Here is a 14,697-nt window from a genome sequence, read left to right as displayed (position 1 = left end):
ATTCTGGAGGCTGGGGAGTCCAAGATCAAGGCACCAGCAGACTCTGTGTCTAGTAAGGGCCTGTTCCCCATAGACACAGGCTTCTCATGGCTTCCTCACTTGGTGGGAGAGGCAAGGCAGCGCCCTTTGACCTCTTAAAGAGCACTAATCTCCTTCAATACCAACATTACAATTTACCCTTTCCACCAGTGTATCAGTGAACTCCTGTTCCTGTATTAGATGCAAGTTAAGCAACCCTAATCCACAAATCTGAAATGCCCTAAAATCCAAAACTTTTTGAGTGCTGCCATGATGTTACAAGAAGAAAATTTCATACCTGACGCATTTTTTCATTTTATTAATAGTATTTTTTTTTAACCATTAAGTACATATGTGTGAATAAGCATAAGATGATTGCTAATAGGTAGCATATAAATTCAGAGTCAGCAACAATGGTTATGCCAAACAACCACCGAATGGCCACATGGGTGGATGCAATCTCATGATAACAAGGTGACACCTATGCTTCTGATGGCTCAGTGTATATAAACTTTGTCTCATGCAAAAAAATTACTAAAAATATGGTATAAAATTACCTGCAGGCTATATGTATAAGGTGCATATGAAACGTAAGTGAATTTTGTGTTTAGACTTGGGTCCTATCCCCAAGACATCTCATTATGTGTATCCAAATATTAAAAATAAAAAAAAAAATCTAAATGCTTCTGGTCCCAAGCATTTCAAATAAAAGATAATCAACCTGTGTTATCAATCTTTTTCATTTATATGATAGATTTAAAAAATGCCATCTAAATTAATTTGTATATTTGCTTTAGTAAGAGAATTTTATAATCTTTATTTTTCAAGAGTTTATCACTGTTGTTGTGAGAGCTACTGGAATATTAAGTTATATTTATTTTACTTAATTCCAGTCTATTCCCAGCCCTGAGGCATCATCTTTTCTTCACTGTAAAAAGTGGGACATTGTTTTCAATGTAAAATAATATGTCTAGGTATGATGTAATACCCACTATTCCATCCAATGTTATATTTTAGTGTAATGTTATTTTTACTAAACAACTCCACCCCACTCTACTCACCCAAAAAAGGTTAAAACATTCTCAACTTAAACCATTTCAATACTTTTCCAATTCAATCTGAGCTCTACCACTACTGACTGGAAAGATTTTCATCCAAGCTTTTGCTGATTTATTTATTTATTTATTTATTTATTTATTTATTTATTTTTGAGACAGAGTCTCACATTGTCACCCAGGCTGGAGTGCAACGGCACGATCTCGGCTCACCACAACCTCCACCTCCTGGGTTCAAGTGATTCTCCCACCTCAGCCTCCTGAGTAGCTGGGACTACAGGCGTGCGCCACCACACCTGGCTAACTTTTGTATTTTTTGTAGAGACGGGGTTTTACCATGTTGGCCAGGCTGGTCTTGAACTCCTGACCTCAGGTGATCCACCCACCTCAGCCTCCCACAGTGCTGGGATTACAGGCGTGAGCCACTGTGCCCGGCCAAGCTTTTGCTTTCTAATGGCTGATTATACTTTCAAAATACTTGAATAAATTATCCATTCATTTCCCTATGGAAAACAATGATTTAATCTAAACAGCAACAAGGTTCTCAAAAATATTCCAGAAGTTTCATCTTCACAAATTACTGGAAAACATAATTATTATTCTGCCACATTTACCTTTGAAAACAGAAAAAAAAAAAAAAAAAGACAATGGAAAATCTGAATGAATTATAATAGCAAACAAGATGCCAAACTCCATACTAAAAATTACAGTATGCCCAATTCGACTGAGGAGAAGTGACATAATTACCTTAGTGCTCCACACACAGATGGATGCACTTTTTCTTAATCTATTTTATTAAAACTGCAACCTAGAACAACTTATTAAATACACATTAGGCAATAGTGCAAGCATAAACAAATGCATATATTTCACTGATATGTGCAATACTGCTTTTTTGCAAAGGGCGTATGTTATCACAAAACATTTGCCATCTATGATAACAATAGCTGCCATGAACCTAGGAGAAAAGTGAAAAAAGTTAGCATCTGTTATGTTTGTATTTAAGACTTAATGAGGCCAGGCACTATGGCTCACACCTGTAATCCCAGCACTTTGAAAGACCAAGGTGGGCAGATCACTTGAGGTCAGAAGTTTGAGACCAGCCTGGCCAACATGGTGAAACCCTGTCTCTACTAAAATACAAAAATTAGCTGGGCATGATGGTGCCTGCCGGTAATCCCAGCTACTCAGGGGGCTGAGGCAGGAGAATCACTTGAACTTGGAAGGCGGAGGTTGCAGTGAGCCAAGATCACACCACTGCACTCCAGCCTGGGTGACAGAGCAAGACTCTGTCAATTAACGCATTTGAAGTTACTACCAACAGAACTAACAAGAGTTACTACTCAATTACACTAGAGTAAATACAAAAAACTTAGCTTATCATTCTAGTTCTACTACCAGCCAGCCATGTGACCAGTAAAAGCCTTCTTCACTGAGACTATATTCTGGAAGATGCAGGGCACTGGTGCATCTTTTTATTTTGTCTTAGAAAAAGACTTTCTAAGTCCTTTTCCGGTTTTAAGAGTTCATTTCAGAAAAATAAAATATAAAGGTACTTTGTACATTTTGGAGAAACAAGGTCATCCTGAGTGTTTTTGTTTTTGGTTTTTGGTTTTTGGTTTTCAGATGGAGTTTTCACTCTTGTTGCCCAGGCTGGAGAGCAATGGCGCAATCTCAGCTCACTGCAACCTCTGCCTCCCAGGTTCAAGTGATTCTCCTGCCTCAGCCTCCCTAGTAGCTGGGATTACAGGCATGCGCCACCACGCCTGGGTAATTTTGTATTTTTAGTAGAGATGGGATTTCACCATGTTGGTCAGGCTGATCTTGAACTACTGACGTCAGATGACCTGCCCGCCTCAGCCTCCCAAAGTGCTGGGATTACAGGTGTGAGCCACCATGCCTAGCCCTGAGTGGTTTTTAATGAGACAGTATCCTATATTAGTCTCATTCATTTAAGCAAATCATAATCTAAAATGTCCAATTGTCATTATTTCATTCAGATCATTATTTATTGAGCAAAGTATTTTGCGAGGACACAGCAAGAGGCACAAAGATAAACAAGACATAGTCTTTGCCCACAAACACCTTATAATTTAGTAGTGAAGATAAAACAACTATTCAAATAACCATAATGTGGCTGGGAGCAATGGCTCATGCCTGTAATCCCAGCATTTTGGGAGGCCAAGGTGGGTGAACTGCTTGAGCTCAAGCAATCTTGAACCTTGTCACGTTCAAGACCAACCTGGACAACATGGCAAAACCTTGTCTCTACAAAAAATTTAGTTTTTTAAAATTAAATTTAAAAAAATTACTTGGGCATGGTGGCACAAGCCTGTATTCTCCACTAGTCAGGAGTCTGAGGTGGGAAGATCACTTGTGCCCAGGAGGTCAAAGCTACAGTGAGCAAGCCATGATCATGCCACTGCACACCAGCCTAGGTGATAGAGCAAGACCTTGTCTCAAAAAAAAAAAAAAAAAAAAAAAAAAGAACCACTGGGCATTGTGGCACATGCCTGTAGTCCCAGCTACTCAGGAAGCTGAGGCAGGAGGATCATTTGAGCCCAGGAGTTCTGGGCTATAGTGTGCTACATGACCATCGGGTGTCCACATTAAGTTCAGCATCAATATGGTAACACCAACAGGTTGCCTAAGGAGGGGTGAACCAGGCCAGGTTAGAAACAGAGCAGGCCAAAACTCCCATGCTGACCAGTAGTGGGACTGGGCCTGTGAACAGCACTGCAGTCCAGGCTGGGCAATGTAGCGAGACCCTGTCTGTTAACAAAAAAGAAAAAACAAAAATAGCCTTAATACAAGGCAGGAAAAAAAAAAAGCAAGGGCTACAAGAACATATTAACAGGGATTCAATTACATTAGGTTGGGAAGTGGAAAGGGCTCAACATAGGCTTCAAGGAAGATTTACTTAGGGTAGGAAAGCGCTAACTATTCTTCACAAAATAGTTTGGCTGAATGCATTTTTTTTTTTTTTTTGAGACAGAGTCTTCCTCTGTTGCCCAGGCTGGAGTGCAGTGGTGCCATCTTACCTCACTGCAACTTCTGCCTCCCGGGTTCAAGCGATTCTCCTGCCTCAGTCTTCCAAGTAGCTGGGACTGCAACTGTGTGCTACCACACCTGGCTGATTTTTGTATTTTTAGTAGAGATGGGGTTTCACCATGTTGGCCAGGCTGGTCTTGAACTCCTGACCTCAGGTGATCCGCCTGCCTTGGCCTCCCAAGGCATGATTACAAGTGTGAGCCACCTCGCCTGGCCTGAATGCATTATCTTAGAGCCCTCTAACATTTTATTGCTAGATGATAATACATACATGAAATTATTTGAGGAATGGGATAAGCTACTAGAAATACAATGTGTACTGTAAAACTAAGATACTGCTCAAAACATAACACTATATTAGAATTTAATTATGCCAAATCATTTTTTAAACATCTCTATAGTTTTTTTAGATGAAATGAATATTTCAAGTTCTTCATTGAAGACACTAGAATGACTGCCAAAATACAGTAGATTAACGTTCATGTCCAGAAAAGATACATTTCATAGCTTAAAGTGACATTAGTGACACAATAAATGAGAAAAGCTCACACTTCAGCTAAGCCTGTTCTGACAAGTATCTTCCAACAGCAGAGAAAGCTATTTTAAATGATCTGGATGAGAATGTAAAGTTAATTTAAGTTACACAAGTCTCTACAGTATAAAATGATAATTGTAGAAACAAGAATCATCTCACAGAAATGTTAGGTTTGAGACAGAAGCTTTGCACATGTTCTGTTAAGGAAAGATGCTATCAAAAAAGCAGGTCAACATTCCACAGTACTTCACCTTCTGATACTCTCTGAAACAGTCCTTTATCCACCAAGAACCTCCATGGTTCACCTTCTTAAAACGCCATACAGCCTTTTTACTGCAACAATAAAACCTGAAACTTACGTCTGGTGAAGGAAGAAGTAGTAAAGGGTGAAAATCTGCCCTTCCAAATAACTGCACAGAAAAACGAAATATGGAAAAGAAAAAGAAAAAAATAAATCAACCAAAGATACACTTATTTAAAGCAAAAACCAACCATTCAGGTAATTACAGAAACAATGATGTCTAAAACCTCTATAATGTATTAATGTGTTCAGATCATAAATAAGGTTTCAATATGTAAAATTTCCATAAAATATCATCTCTAATTTGATTTTCAATTCAAGTCTTGGAAATTAAGTAGGTATAGAGCTTTAATAGTTAATACATACTTTTTTTTTTGGAGACAGGGTCTCGCTGTGTTGCCCAAGCTGGAGTGCAGTGGTGCAATGATGGCTCACTGCAGCCTCCACCTCCAGGGCTCAAGCAATGCTCCCACTTCAGCCTCTGAGTAGCTGGGACTACAGGCACATGCCACACACCTGGCCATTTTTTGAAGTGCTGGGGTTTCACTATGTTGCCCAGGGTGGTCTTGAACTGCTGAGCTCAAGTGATCTGCCTACCTCAGCCTCCCAAAGTGCTGGGATTATACGTGTGAGCCACCACTCTGGGCCTAATAAATACTTTTTAATGTACCTAAGAGCCATTAAAAAACTACAGGATGAAAAAATGAGCTATCAATAAGGAAAGTTTAAACACTGCTCCAAAGGAAATTAGAGCCAAGAAAGTATTGACTTGCACAAGGAAGAGGTCAGGGTGGGTAGAAGCAAAAGGACAGAGGAATAGTCTAGAAGAAAGCATTTGTGGAAAACCATTTTTTACTCTCCACCTCTCTCAAACATCTTTGATTTTAGGTTCTTTTTTTTTGAGACAGAGTTTCCCTCTGTCCCCCAGGCTGGCGTGCAGTGGTGAAATCTTCACTCACTGCAACCTCCACCTCCCGGTTCAAGCGATTCTCACCCCTCAGCCTCCCAAGCAGCTGGGACTACAGGTGCCCACCACCATGCCCAGCTAATTTTTGTATTTTTAGTAAGTTCATTTTTTATCTAAAACTAAGATACATTTCAACTTCAAACTCTGTTTTAGAGTTCAAACATTTTATCCTCAGTTTGTATACCTTGTAGCAACATCAGCAGTGACAGAATCTTAGTATATAACATAAAATTTCATTTTAGACCGGGTGCGGTGGCTCACGCCTGTAATCCCAGCACTTTGGGAGGCCGAAACAGGCAGATCACCTGAGGTCAGGAGCTCAACACCAGCCTAGCCAACATGGTGAAACCCTATCTCTACTAAAAATACAAAAATTAGCCAGGCATGGTAGTGCGTGCCTGTAATCCCAGCTACTCGGGAGACTGAGGCAGGAGAATCACTTGAAGCACTGCACTCCAGCCTGGGCGACACTGCACTCCAGCCTGGGCGACAGAGCGAGACTCTGTCTCAAAAAAAAAAAAAAAAAAAATTCATTTTAAATGTTTCTGTTTAAACAATTCTTACTATAGGGTTAATCCAATAAGGTGCTGTTAACCAGTTAACCAATACAGTAATCCCTCAGTATCTGCAAGGGATAGGTTCCAGGACCCTCATAGACACCAAAATCCCAGATGCTCAAGTATCTTATGTAAAATGGTATAATATTTGCATTCAAACTATGCACATCCTGTCATATACTCTAAACCATCCCTAGATAACTTATAATACTTAATACAATGTAAATGCTATGTAAATAGTTATTATACATTGTATTTTTAATTTGTATAACTTTTCATTGTATTGTTTTTGAATTATTTTTTCAATTTTTTTTTTTTTTTTTTGAGACAGGGTATCGCTCTGTTGCCTGAGCTGGAGTGCAGTGGCATAGTCATAGCTCACTGCAGCCTCTCTCTTCCAGGCTCAAGCAGTTCTCCTGACTCAGCCTCCAAGTAGCTTGGACTACAGGTGCACACCACCACATCCAGCTAATTTTTATTTTTATTTTTAGTAGAGATGAGGTCTTGCTATGTTGCTTAAGCTAGTCTCAAACTCCTGAGCTCAAGCCACACTCCCACCTTAGCCTCCCAAAGTTCTGGAATTATGGTTGTGAGCCACCATGCCCAGCATCAAATATTTTTAATCCATGATTGGTTGAATCCATGAATAAAGAACCCATGGATAAAGGCCAGGCACTGTGGCTCACACCTGTAATCCCAGCACTTTGGTAGGCCGAGGCGGGTGGATCACCTCAGGTCAGGAGTTCAAGACCACCCTGACCAACATGGTGAAACCCCATCTCTACTAAAAATACAAAAATTCAGCCGGACATGGTGGTGCATGCCTGTAATCCCAGCTACTCGGGAGGCTGAGGCAGGAGAATCACTTCAACTCAGGAGATGGAGGTTGCAGGGAGCCAAGATCGTGCCACTGTACTCCAGCCTGGGCAACACAGCGAGACTCCATCTCAAAAAAAAAAAACTCATAGATATAAATAGCTGACTGTATTTGATTATTCACTTGGGATTTCCTAGACCTAAAGGCTCCTGGAATATTAATTAAATCTTAATCATCAAACCAAAATATGAAATCAGTTTGTTTGTTTGTTTGAGGTTTTTCTATGAAATGTGTGTGTTTTAAAGACAACAGGTGTAGCTGAAGACTATGGCACATGCCTATGTCTCTCTCTTCCATTATTTTCTCCAAAAACAATGCAAAAACCATAAGGGGAAAATAACACTGCATGAAAACCACAACCCTAGCATGTTTTGAAGACAGGATGCCTAAACTTCAAAATGATACTAAGCAGAAAGAGAAAAAGCACCAAATCTCGGGGCATGACCTCTCATGCTCCTCCCCTACACCTTTCACCTCAAGGCTCTTTGAGCAAAGGCAGTGAACAAAGGCAGACTGAGAAAAATGTCATGAATAAAGAAGAGAACTAGCAATAGAGCCTAAGGTTAATAGAAAAGTATCACAAGTAAAAGTAAGTCTACATTAACTCTGAAAATACTTTTTATCAAAAGTGTCTGTAATCCCAGTGCCTTGGGAGACTGAGGAAGAGGATTGCTTGAGTCCAGGAGTATAAGACTAGCCAATACAGCAAGACCCCACAACTACAAAAAATAAAAAATTAGCCAGGCATGGTGGTGTGTGCCTGTAGTCCTAGCTACTCAGGAGGCTAAGGTGAGAGGATTTCTTGAGCCCAGGAGTTTGAGGTTACAGTGAGGAATCATGCCACTACACCCCAGCCTGGACAACAGAGTGGCAGCATGTCTCAAAAAAAAAAAATTGGCCAGGCGCAGTGGCTCAAACCTGTAATCACAGCACTTTGGAAGGCCAAAGCACACAGATCACTTGAAGCCAGGAGTTCGAGATCAGCCTGAGCAACATGGTGAAACCCTGTCTCTACTAAAAATACAACGACAACAACAACAACAAAATTAGCTGGGCATGGTGGTGCATGTCTGTAATCCTAGCTACCTTGGTGTCTGAGGCACGAGAATGGCTTGAGCCTGGGAGGCGGAGGTTGCAGTGAGCTGAGATCGCACCACTGCACTCCAGCCTGGGAGACAGAGTGAGACTCTATCATAAATAAATAAATAAAACAAATAAATAAATAAAATTTTAATTTAATAAAATACTATTTAAGCAAGGTCTCTAAGCCACTTCTTTGAGAGAAAAACACTTTTAAACTGAGGCTTCTCCTGTGTGATGGGTACAGCGTGGGTCAATAAACTTGTCTTTTTCTTGTTAATCTGATTTTTGTTTTGGAGAGTGACATGGTTTGGATTTATGTCCCCACCTAAATCTCACATTTAATTGTAATTGCCAGTGGTGGAGGAGTTGCCTCGTAGGAGGTGACTGGATCATGGGGGGCAGATTTTCCCCATGCTGTTCTGTGACAGTGAGTGAGTTCTCATGAGATCTGGCTGTTTAAAAGTGTGTAGTACTTCTCTCTCTCCTGCTCTGGCCATGTGAAGACAAGCCTGCTTCCCCTTTACCTTCTGCCATAATTGAAAGTTTCCTGAGAACTCCCCAGCCATGCTACCTGTACAGCCTGCAGAACCGTGAGTCAATTAAACCTCTTTTCTTCATAAATTACCCAGTCTGAGGTTGTTTTTTTTATATATAGCAGTGCAAGAATGGACTAATAGAGAGAGTGTCTCAACTAAGAATCTATGAGGGAAAGGAAAAAAACAACTTACATTTTCTCCCCAATTACACATACTTTAGCTCTAAAGCCAGTATCTTCTTTAATGAAGAAATACCAAAGGCATTTCCACTAAGAATAGGAACAATGCAAGTATGGCCACTATTTCCACCACTGTTCAACATAGTATAATAGGAATTGGTTAGTGTAGTTAGACAAGAAAACTCAATTAGACATAAGAATTGGTAAAGAGGAAATAAAACTATTTCTATTAGAAAATGATATGATAGTAAACCTGGAAAACACAGTTTCCCAAACCATGGCACTATTGGCATTTTGACGAGATAATGCTTGGCTGTGAGGGGGCTGTCCTATGCATTGTAGGATGTTTAGCACCACCTCTGGCTTTCACATGCTAGATGCCAGCAGCACCATCTCCACCCAGTTATGACAACCAAAAATGTCTTTAGACATTAACAAGTTCCCCTTGGGGGAAAAATCAGTCCAGGTTGAGCCAATGCCTTAAAGAATTCATTGTAAAACTAATTCAAACAACAAAAAATCCCACTAAGGTGGCAAGTCATGAAATTAACGTAGAGAAATCAATAGCCTTCATGTATAAAAACAATAACCTGTTACAGGACATAATGGGCTGGGCACAGTGACTCACGCCTGTAATCCCAGTACTTTGGGAGGCCGAGGTGGGTGGATCACCTGAGGTCAGGAGTTTGAGACCATCCTGACCAACATGGTAAAACCCCGTCTCTACTAAACATACAAAAAATTAGCTGGGCGTGGTGGCAGGCGCCTGTAATCCCAGCTACTCAGGAGGCCAAGGCAGGAGAATTGCTTGAACCCAGGAGGCGGAGGTTGCAGTGGGCCGAGATTGCGTCACTGCACTCCAGCCTGGGCGACTGACTGAAACTCCGTCTCAGGGGAAAAAAAAAAGGACATAATGGTAGTGGAAATCTCAGTTACAACAGCAACACATTAGACCAAATAGGAATAAACAATTCTAACTGAGGAAATGCTTCTTCTGAAGACTCAAATGGAGTCTACATTTTACTTAGACAAGGTAACTCAACATCATAAACCCTTTTTGCTAAGCAAATATATAGATTTAATGTAGTCTCATTAAAAATACCAATATGCTTTATTTGTTATGGAGTTAAACAAGTTTATATGAAAAACAAACATGGAAAAATAGCCAGAAAAATACTAAAGGAAAAAAAAAAACCCTTAGAGAATGGGGGTGGGGAACAGCCCTATAAGACATTAAAACATATAATAAAACATATATAAGAATAGGGAACTATGGTATTTATGAATACAAAAATAGGTCAATGGAACTGAATGGAAAGACCAGAAATAGACTGAAATACATAAAGAAATTTGATAAATGATAAAACCATAGGAGCAAAGATAGATTTTTTTAATAACTAATATTTTTAAACGACCATTAGACTAAAAGCTAGTGCTTTTGTAATTTTGGTTTATTAACTCCATATTTTGTTTCCTACACAATTTAAAAGACTAATGCATTCCAAAAAATTATTAGTTTATCACACTGTATTTGGGTTTCAGGCTGCAATACACTATAATGCCTGTGAACAGCCCCTCATTCAAGCCTGTGCAACATAGTGAGATACTGTCGGAAAGAAAAAAAAAATCTATCAGCATATGAGTCTCTCCTTATCAGTAATTACTTTAAATATAAATGGATCAAGCTCTCCAATCAAAAGACATACTGGCAAAACAGATTTTTTCAAAAACATGACTTAACTACGTACTGTATACAACAGACTCACTTTAGATCCAAAGACACAAGGAAGCTGAACATAAAAAGATGGAAAAAGATATTCCATGCAAATGGTAACCAAAAGAGAGCAGGCGTGGCTATACTAATATCAAACAAATAGACTTTAAGTCAAAAAAGTTTACAAGAGACAAAAAAGCACATTATATATCAATAAAAGGTTCAAAACAGCAAAAAGATATAATAATTATAAACATTTATACACTTAATGACAGGCCATCAAAATATGAAGCAAAACTGACAGAAATGAAGGTAGAAATAGACAGTTCTAGAATAATAGGTAGAGCCTGCAAACCTTGCTCTCGATAATGGATAGAACAACCACATAGAAGATAAGTAAGAAAACAGAAGACAGGTCGGGTGCGGTGGCTCACGCCTGTAATCCCAGCACTTTGGGAGGCTGAGGCGGGCAGATCACGAGGTCAGGAGTTCGAGACCAGCCTGGCCAGTGTGGTGAAACCCCGTCTCTACTAAAAATACAAAAAATTAGCCATGCATGGTGGGGTGTGCCTGTAATCCCAGCTACTCAGGAGGCTGAGGCAGGAGAATTGCTTGAACCCAGGAGGCGGAGGTTGCAGTGAGCTGAGATCACGCCACTGCACTCCAGCCTGGGAGACAGAGCAAGACACAGTCTCAAAAAATCAAAAAAATAAATAAATAAAAATAAATTTAAAAAAAAACACAGAAGACAAATAACACAGTAAACCAACCAGATACAACGGACACCTACTGAACACTCTACCCAACAACAGCAAACACATTCTTCTCGAGGGTACGTGGAACATTTATCAGAATGAGCTAAAAGTGAGGCCACAAATTAAGTCTCAATAGATTTTGAAACATAGATTACTTATAAATTATCTTCTCTGACCACAACAGGATAAAGTTAGAAATCAGTAACAAAAGTAAAACTGGAAAATTCATAAATTTGTGAAAATTAACAATACACTCTTAACCAATGAATCAAAGAAGCAGTCACAAAAGAAATTAGAACATACTTAGAGATGAATGAAACAAAAACAAAACATGGGGGATGCAGCAAAAGCAGTGCTAAGGGGGAAATTTAAAGGTACAAAATGAGTACATTAAAAGCACAAGAAAGATCGCAGCTGAACAACCTAACTTTACAACTCATGGAACTAGAAAAAGAAGAACAAACTAAATCTAAAGTTAGCATAATGAAGATAATAATAATGATTAGAACAAAAATGAATGAAAAAGAGAAAAAAAATAGAGAAAAATCAATAAAACCAAAAGCTGGTTATTTGAAAAAAATCAAAAAAATCCACACACCTTTAGCTAGATGTACTAAGAAGGAAGAGAGAAGCCTTGGCTGACCAAAATCAGAAATGAAAGTGGTGATATTACTACAGATTTTACAGAAATAAAAGGGATTATAAGACAGTACTATGAACAACTGTATACCAACAAATTGGGAAACCTAGATGAGATGGACCAATTCCTAGAAAACACAGAAACTACCATGATTAAATCACCCCAAATTAGAATGAAAGGGTCTCTAATTAGTAGATTAAATCAGTAGTCAGAATTCTCCCAATAAAGGCCAGGTGCGGTGGCTCACGCTTGTAATCCCAGCACTTTGGGAGGTCAAGGCAGGCAGATCACTTGAGCACACCAGCCTGAGCAACATGGCTAAACCCCATCTCTACCAAAAATACAAACATTAGCCAGGTGTGGTGTATGTGCCTGTAATCTCAGCTACTTGAGAGGCTGAGGCAGGAGGATTGCTTGAACCCAAGAGGCAGAGGTTGCAGTGAGCCAACATTCAACACTGGACTCCAGCCTGGGCGACAAAGTGAGGCCCTGTTTTTTTGTTTTTTTTTTTTTTTGAGACAGAGTCTAGCTCTGTCATCCAAGCCAGAGTGCGGTGGCCCGATCTCGGCTCACTGCAACCTCCACCTCCCAGGTTCAAGCGATTCTCCTGCCTCAGCCTCCTGAGTAGCTGGGATTACAGGCACCTGCCATCATGCCTGGCTAATTTTTGTATTTTTAGTGGAAATGAGGTTTCACATGTTGGTCAGGCTGATCTCGAACTCCTGACCTCGTGATCTGCCTGCCACAGCCTCCCAAAGTGCTGGGATTACAGGTGTGAGCCACCATGCCCGGCCTGAGACCCTGTTTCAAGGAAAAAAAAAAAAAAAGAATTCTCCCAACAAAGAAAATTCCTGGTCCAGATGGTTTCACTGGTGAATTCTACTAAACATTTAAAGAAAAACTAACACTAATCCTACTAAGAACATTTCCACAAGATTGAAGAAGAGGAAACACTTCCTAACTCATTCTTTGAGGCCAACATTACACTAATATCAAAGCCAGACAAAGACACTACAAGAAAACTATAGACCAATATCCCTTATGAATACTGGTATAAAAATCCTAAACAAAATACTAGCAAACCAAATGCAGCAGCATAATAAAACACTTAGACACCATGACAAAGTGGGATTTATTCCTAGAATCCAAGGATGGTTCAACAGATGAAAACTAATTAACGCAATATACAACATTAACAGAATGAAGAAAAATCTACATGATCATCTCAATTCGTGCAGAAAGAGCATTTCCCAAAATTCCATACACTTTCTTTTCTTTCTTTTTTTTTTTTTGAGATGGAGTTTCACTCTTGTTGCCCAGGCTGGAGAGCAATGGCACAATCTTGGCTCACTGCAACCTCTGCCTCCCGGGTTCAAGCGATTCTCCTGCCTCAGCCACCCAAGTACCTGAAATTACAGACACCTGGCACCATGCCTGGCTAATTCCTTTTGTATTTTTAGTAGAGACAGGGTTTCACCATGTTGGCCAGGCTGGTCTTGAACTCCTGACCTCAGGTAATCTACCCACTTCGCCCTCCCAAAGTGCTGAGATTACAGGCATGAGACACCATGCCCACCCAATTCCACACTCTTTCATAATAAAAACACTTAACAAACTAGGAAGAGAAGGAAACTATCTCAAAATAAGCCATATATGGAAAACCCAGAGCACACATCGCACTCAATGGTAAAAAACTGAAAGCTTTTCCTCTAAGATCAAGAACAAGGCAAGGATGTCTACTTTCACTGCTTTCATTCAACACAGTACTAAGTTCTAGCAAGACCAATTAGGGATGCAATAAAGAAACAAAAAGCGGCCAGGCGTGGTGGCACACGCCTGTAATCCCAGCACTTTGGGAGGCTGAGGCAGGCGGATCACTTGAGGTCAGGAGTTCAAGACCAGCCTGGCCAACATGGCGAAACCCTGGCTCTAATCGCTTGAACCTAGGAGATGGAGGTTGTAGTGAGCCAAGATCGTGCCACTGTACTTCAGTCTGGGCAACAGTCAGACTCTGTCTCAAAAAAAAAAAAAAACCAAAAAGCATCCAAATTGGAAAGGAAGAAGTAAAATTATCTCTTCACAGACGACATGATCTTATATGTAGAAGATCCTAAAGATTGCACCAAAAAACTGTTAGAACTAATAAATGAATTCAGCAAGATGTTCTGCAGGATACAAAGTCAATATGCAAAACTGAACTGCATTTCTATACACTAGTAATAAACAATGGAAAAGGAAATTACAAAAACAATTCTGTTTATAATGGCACCAAAAATAATAAAATCTTTAGGTATTAACCAAGGAAGTAAAACACTTGTACAATGAAAACTACAAAACACTGTTGAAAGAAATTAAAGATATGAATAAGTAGAAACATACCCCAAGCTCGTGGACTGGAAGACTTAATACTGTTAAGATACAACACTAGT

At 39.8% G+C, this 14,697-nt stretch overlaps 1 protein-coding gene across 4 annotated transcripts in view; it reads right to left on the bottom strand.

The window, feature by feature from the left end:
• Nucleotides 1-14,697, bottom strand: part of MICU1 (mitochondrial calcium uptake 1) — a 260,802-nt gene that overhangs the window by 209,322 nt on the left and 36,783 nt on the right. For 2 of the 4 annotated variants that reach the window (XM_063727353.1, XM_063727354.1), the window contains exon 2: nucleotides 4,911-5,069. The exons of the other annotated variants lie outside the window; for them this stretch is intronic. The gene's annotated coding sequence lies outside the window, so the exon portion shown is untranslated. The remainder of the gene's footprint in view (nucleotides 1-4,910; nucleotides 5,070-14,697) is intronic. 4 annotated transcript variants of the gene reach the window in all.

This window comes from Pongo abelii, chromosome 8 (genome assembly GCF_028885655.2).
Source record: "Pongo abelii isolate AG06213 chromosome 8, NHGRI_mPonAbe1-v2.0_pri, whole genome shotgun sequence".
Lineage (NCBI taxonomy): Eukaryota > Metazoa > Chordata > Mammalia > Primates > Hominidae > Pongo > Pongo abelii.
The sequence above is the reverse complement of the archived record's forward strand: the minus strand, read 5'-3'. Positions and strand labels throughout refer to the sequence as shown.